We start from the raw sequence: 6,809 nt of genomic DNA, 5'->3' as shown, positions 1-6,809 counted from the left end.
GAAAGTGAAGAAGAGCTGAAGAGCCTCTTGATGAAAGTGAAAGAGGAGAGTGAAAAAATTGGCTTAAAACTCAACATTGTGAAAATTAAGTTCATGGCATCAGGTCCCATCACTTCATGGCAAATAGATGGGGAAACAATGGAAACTGGCAGAATTTATTTGGGGGGGCTCCCAAATCACTGCAGCCATGAAATTAAAAGACGCTTGCTCCTTGAAAGAAAAGCTATGACCAACCTCAGTTCAGTTCAGTCGCTCAGTCGTGTCTGATTCTTTGTGACCCCATAAATCGCAGCACGCCAGGCCTCCCTGTCCATCACCAACTCCTGGAGTTCACTCAGACTCACGTCCATCGAGTCCGTGATGCCATCCAGCCATCTCATCCTCTGTCGTCCCCTTCTCCTCCTGCCCCCAATCGCTCCCAGGATCAGAGTCTTTTCCAATGAGTCAACTCTTCGCATGAGGTGGCCAAAGTACTGGAGTTTCAGCTTTATCATCATTCCTTCCAAAGAAATCTCAGGGCTGATCTCCTTCAGAATGGACTGGTTGGATCTCCTTGCAGTCCAAGGGACTCTCAAGAGTCTTCTCCAACACCACAGTTCAAAAGCATCAATTCTTCGGCACTCAGCCTTCTTCACAGTCCAACTCTCACATCCATACATGACCACAGGAAAAACCATAGCCTTGACTAGACGGACCTTTGTTGGCAAAGTAATGTCTCTGCTTTTGAGTATGCTATCTAGGTTGGTCATAACTTTTCTTCCAAGGAGTAAGTGTCTTTTAATTTCATGGCTGCAATCACCATCTGCAGTGATTTTGGAGCCCCCCAAAATAGTCTGACACTGTTTCCACTGTTTCCCCATCTATTTGCCATGAAGTGATGGGACCGGATGCCATGATCTTCGTTTTCTGAATGTTGAGCTTTAGGCCAACTTTTTCACTCTCCACTTTCACTTTCATCAAGAGACTCTTTAGCTCCTCTTCAGTTTCTGCCATAAGGGTGGTGTTAATCTGCATATCTGAGGTTATTGATATTTCTCCCGGCAATCTTGATTCCACTTTGTGTTTCTTCCAGTCCAGCGACCTAGACGGCATATTAAAAGCAGACACATTACTTTGCCAACAAAGGTCCATCTAGTCAAGGCTCTGGTTTTCCCAGTAGTCATGTATGGATCTGAGAGCTGGGCTATAAAGAGAGCTGAGCACCAAAGAATTGATGCTTTTGAACTGTGTGTTGGACAAAACTCTTGAGAGTCCCTTGGACTGCAAGGAGATGCAACCAGTCAATCCTAAAGCAAATCAGTCCTGAATATCCATTGGAAGGACTGACGCTGAAGCTGAAACTCCAATACTTTGGCCACGTGATGCGAAGAACTGACTCATTGGGAAAGATTGAAGGCAGGAGGAGAAGGGGAAAACAGAGGATGAGATGGTTGGATGGCATCACCAGCTCTATGGACATGAGTTTGAGTAAGCTCCTGGAGTTGGTGATGAACAGTGAAGCCTGGCATGCTGCAGTCCATGGGGTCACAAGGAGTCAGACCTGACTGAGTGACTGAATTGAACTGCCTGTTCTAGGGTCTCCCTGGTGGCTCAGTGGTAAAGAATCTGCTTGTAATGCAGGAGATGTGGGTTCGATCCCTGGATCAGGAAAATCCCCTTGAGAAGGAAATAGCAACCCATGCCAGCCTGGAGAATCGCAAAGGGTCTGACACTACTTAGACTTGGCAACTCAGCAGCAGTATCTTTTCTACCTCCCCCTTTTTCACACCTGGCCCGCCTCACGACCTGGGAGCTCAGAGTCCCAGGAAGCACAAGGCCAGAAGATAGCATCACAGGCGGGTCCTCAATCTAACCACCGAGTGACCTTGGGCAAGCCACTGCATACCTATGATAACTACCATCAATTAACATCTGCTCTGGGCCCAGCAGCAAGAGGGGAACCAGACAGACAGACAGCTCTCGGCAGACAGAAAACCATTAATCATAAATGAAGTTACTGAGTTGTGATGAGAGATGCAAAGGGAACACAAGGGAGCCTGAAACATAGCGGGACAGGACTTTCTCCCCCGCTCCTGGCTAAAACTGTCTCTGCTCAGCCCTGCTACCCACTATATTCTTCCTTGTCAGGTAAATACCAGTGGCAGTTTACATGCCTCAAAAGTCTGTTATGGGAGCCAAGTGATCCCAATAGGAGGCCAGCAGGCAACCCTTGGCAAATTACCCTCCTTCTCTGGGCCTCTTTCTTCATCCTTAAAAGTAGGGGGATCAAATAGAGGACTCAGAAGGTCCAGTTCTGACACTCTTTCAAGCCATCCACAGAAATGATATGCTGGCACCTCAGAGTGGACATCAATTAACATTAGTGCTGCCATCAATTAACACTAGTAAATATTAGTGACTCTATCTGCCACAGATACTTAGCAGCTCAGGTGGTGACTGATGATGGCTGCTAGAATCCCATCTCAAATCCCACTAGACCCTACATTTCATCCCTTCTGTTCATAATTGATTAGAAAGCTTCATTTGGCTGAAGAGATTCAGGCAAATCATCTTTAAACTTCAGTGGCAGTGTGTTTTGCTGATTCTTCACAGAAAGCTTTATGGAGTTGACGCCTCTAAGACTCCTTGTGAGCAGAAATATCACTCCAAGCTCCAGACTCTGTGAATCTGTTTAAAAACTAAACCTGGCTGCAAAGAATCCAAACGGTGAAAATAGAGACTTTTTCCCTCCATCTAAGTACAATCAGGAAATTGGGAACAATACCCGTAGAAGCTAGTCTGCTTAAGCTGGACTTAAGGAAAGAAAGGAGCCACAGAAAATGATAACCAGGTTAGTCATTAATTACACTTCTCCATAAGAAGAAAAGACAGTATTTATTGTTCTTTATTTGTATTTTGCTCTGAAGAATTTATGGAACATGTAGACACTTACGCAATCCACTCTAACTGTATTTGGAGAAAGTAAAGTGTTATTGCACTTCAACAGCTAGAGGATTTAAAACAGAATGGTTGAATAGCTGTTGAAGGTCACAGCACCTGTCAGTGGCAAACTAGAATTATATGGTTGTTAACTTAGCCACGGCAAGCATGACTGGAACTCCTAGGTCTCCCCAGAGTCTTATATATCAATAACCATGAAAACAATAGTTATTTAAATAATCTGTGGGGGAAAAAACTAGATGTCATTACTGTTTTTAAGTGAAAGGTAAAGTGTGTAATTTGTTGGGCACTTTGAAATCCAAGCAAATAAATACAGACTATAATGTATGCATCTTGGATGGTTTTTTCTAGACGGATACACCGGTTACTCTCGGTTGTTGGCTGTGGGGCAGCACCTGCCTCTGATAAGAGGCGTTTTCACACTGCTAGGAGACGCTGGCGGATCGAATGACAACGTAACTGCAGCTGTTGCTGTGGCCACCACTTACAAAGGTCCCCTGAAGCAGCATCTACCAACTTTCTGAGATTTGACCAAAGGGACTGTCATATAGTCTGCAGAGCACCCACATGCCAGACACCACATTTCCTCTGAAGATTGTGGAATTTTTATTATACGTCCTTACCTTCACGGATCCAACCTTCCCTGAATATCCAAACCTACCCCTTCTTTAAATGTCACTTGACTTTTGAAGCCTAGCCTGGCTCCCTGACCAGCCACAGCCATCTCCCTTCTCTGAACCTCCAGAACACTTTTACTTCTCTCACAGCACTTGCCACCTTCCATTTTCGGACCCATTTCTCTATAAACCTTACGTCCCCTACTAGATAATGAGCTCCTAGGATTAGAGTCTAGGTCTCATCCATCTTTGTAATACCCACTAGCCAGTCAAAGAGTTAGACACCATTGAGTGGCTAACACTTTCACTTTCTTGCCATAGAAAGTGGAGTTTAATAATTATCATATCACCCTTGCTATGTAGTGGGAGAATGTAATAATCTAATCACTATTTAATGTACTAGCACATTTAAACTCCAGCAGTATTAGGAGGGTGGCACTTTTATTGTTGTTCAGTTCCTTGTGTCTGACCCTCTTGCGACCCCATGGACTTTACCCTGCCAGGCTCCTCTGCCCATGGGATTTCCCAGGCAAGAATACTGGAGTGGGTTGCCGTTTCCTTCTCCAGGAGATCTACCCGACCCAGAATTTCAAAATGCATCTCCTTCACTGCAGGTGGATTCTTTCCCACTGAGCAACCAGGGAAGCACTTTTAATACCCTTATTTTATTTTGACCTCTCCCATGGACACAGAAGCCTGGTGGGCTACAGTCCATAGGGGCACAGAGTCAGATCTGACTGAAGTGACTGAGCATGCGTGCACTCCTTTTCACGGTTCTTGGCAGGCTCCTCTTCTTCCACCCAGATGCTGCATGTTGGGAATTCCACAGGCTCAAATCTCGGAACTATTTCTTGTACACGGTGCCCCCACCTCCACCCGCCCCTCCCTTTGTGATCTTATCTATTTCCCTGGCTTTAAATATCTGCTGCACACTGGCAATGACCAGATTCACACTTGGGTGGTCATCTCAACTCTGTGTCTCTGTATATGCGACTTTGTTGGAATATCAGTTAATATGACAACAAAGCACTTTGTCCTTTTAGTTTTCCCATCTCAACTAATTACACAAGTGAAAAACCTGGAGGTCATCCTTTGTTCTTCCCTCTGCTTCACCCACCAAGTCTAATTCAGCCTTAAGTGCTATTTGTTGCTGTTCAATTGCGTCTGACTCTGCAGCCCCGTGGATTGCAGCATGCCAGGTCTCTCTGTCCCTCACCATCTTCCAAAGTTTGCCCAAGCTCATGTCCATTGCAGTGATGCCATGCAGCCTCTGAGGCCCTTTTCTCCTTCTGCCCTCAATCTTTTCCAGCATCAGGGACTTTTCCCATCAGTCAGTTGTCAGTTGTTTGCATCAGATGACCAAAATACTGGAGTTGCAACTTCAGCGTCAGTTCTTTCAACAGAGTATTCAGGGCTGATTTCCCTTAAGATTGACAGGTTTGCTCTCCTTGAAGTCCAAGGGACTCTCAGAAGTCTTCCCCATCACCACAGTTCAAAGGCATCAATTCGATTCAAACTGTACAATTTCAGTTTGTACAGAGATTCAAACTGAATCTCTCTCTGTACACCCCTTCCCCAATCTGTAAACTAGAGCCTTAAAACCTGCCTTGCAGGACATAAAGCTGGTAAAGCAAGTGTTCAGCTGCAGGGCCCACATATTCGATAGGTGACAGCTGTTATTATTTGTGTGGCAGTTATTCTCCAATGTGCTTCTGCACTTACAAAACCCTCAAGCAAAGGGCAGGTGGTGCTTTGGAGTTAAAGGAAGAGGGTATGAGAAGGGACTTAGGAGACCAAATAAATAGGAGGAATCAAAAATAGACATTGTCATTTGCAAGTGGTATGACCTAATGAATTGTCTTTTATATCAATGTTATTGTTGACTTTTCTTTTTTCTAATGGGGTCAACCGAGCTAAATTCAGAGCTAGGCAGATTCTCTGAATCTTCCATTCAGCATTTCCATTATGGCTTGGTGATAAATTCTGCTGTAAGTCTTGAAGATGAGAGCCAAACTGAAAAGTTAATTAAAGATAAAAATGGATGCTGTCAATTTGCTGTTGAAATTAAATGCATTTTTCACACATTAAAGGGAAAAAAAAGCAAGTATTGATAGAATATTAAAATCCTGTCCTTCAAAAGAAATGATATCAAAATAAAAGCTTCCTTTCAGGGGTATTTCAATGGCTGTAATCAAAATGTAAAAGTGCAGACATATTTTAATGCAGAGAGCTTTAAAAGAAAATCAACTGACCACAATTTTGTTATATTGTAATAATTAAATAGTAGCACATAAATCACATATCACAAAAATATAAAACTGAGCTATCACACTAGATTTTTATAATAGTATATATATATACACCACAATGTCACAGACCCAATTACAATAGAAAAACACAAGAGAACAAGGAAATGAGCGTTTACTACAAAACAGAGTAAATTATAATGTGTTCTGAACAAACCCCAACTCTTTTTATAAATGAAGACATTGTTTTCCATCTTAAAAAAGAACACTGCAATACTCCATGTCCTCTGAATGTTGAAAACTTTTATATCTGGAAGTGATGAATCATATGATGAAAGAATTTTTTAAAGACAAATATAAACAATACTCTATTGTGCACTTGTAACTTGCAAAAGGATAGATCTTTTCCAAACAGAATAGTAACCATGTGGAGGTAGTGAATAGGTTAATTAGCTTGATTGTGGTGATCATTTTGCAATTTATATGTATAATAAACATCAAATTTGTACACATCAATGATAGCTCCATAAAGCTGCTAAAAATAAAAATAATTTCTATGGTTAAAAAAATGGCAAATAGGGATTTCAATAAGTAAATTCCTTTAGCAAATTTGCAATCACTATACAAAAACTCAACATTTGTATACTAAATCAACACAATTTCTTAGAAATATAAAATATTGATTGTATTATGTGAAATGTTCTTCATATATGACATACTATTATAAATTTTAGAAAGAAATTCATGACCTTATTTAGTGACCACAAAACACAGCTGCAAATATGTGAACACAATTGTTTTCTGAAAAACAATTTCTGCAAAAGGTAGAATTTAAACATAAAATATACAGCCTATATCTTTCTCACTTTCTATTCTAGAAATGAAAGGTATTTATAGACACTTCCACATATACCAAAAATAAATCCAAAGGACAAATTATACTGCAGGTATACAGATGCTCCAGAAATTTGTAGTTATGCACCAGAACTGCCCTCTTAGAATTCAT

Source organism: Capra hircus, chromosome 21, assembly GCF_001704415.2.
Source record: "Capra hircus breed San Clemente chromosome 21, ASM170441v1, whole genome shotgun sequence".
Lineage (NCBI taxonomy): Eukaryota > Metazoa > Chordata > Mammalia > Artiodactyla > Bovidae > Capra > Capra hircus.
The sequence above is the reverse complement of the archived record's forward strand: the minus strand, read 5'-3'. Positions refer to the sequence as shown.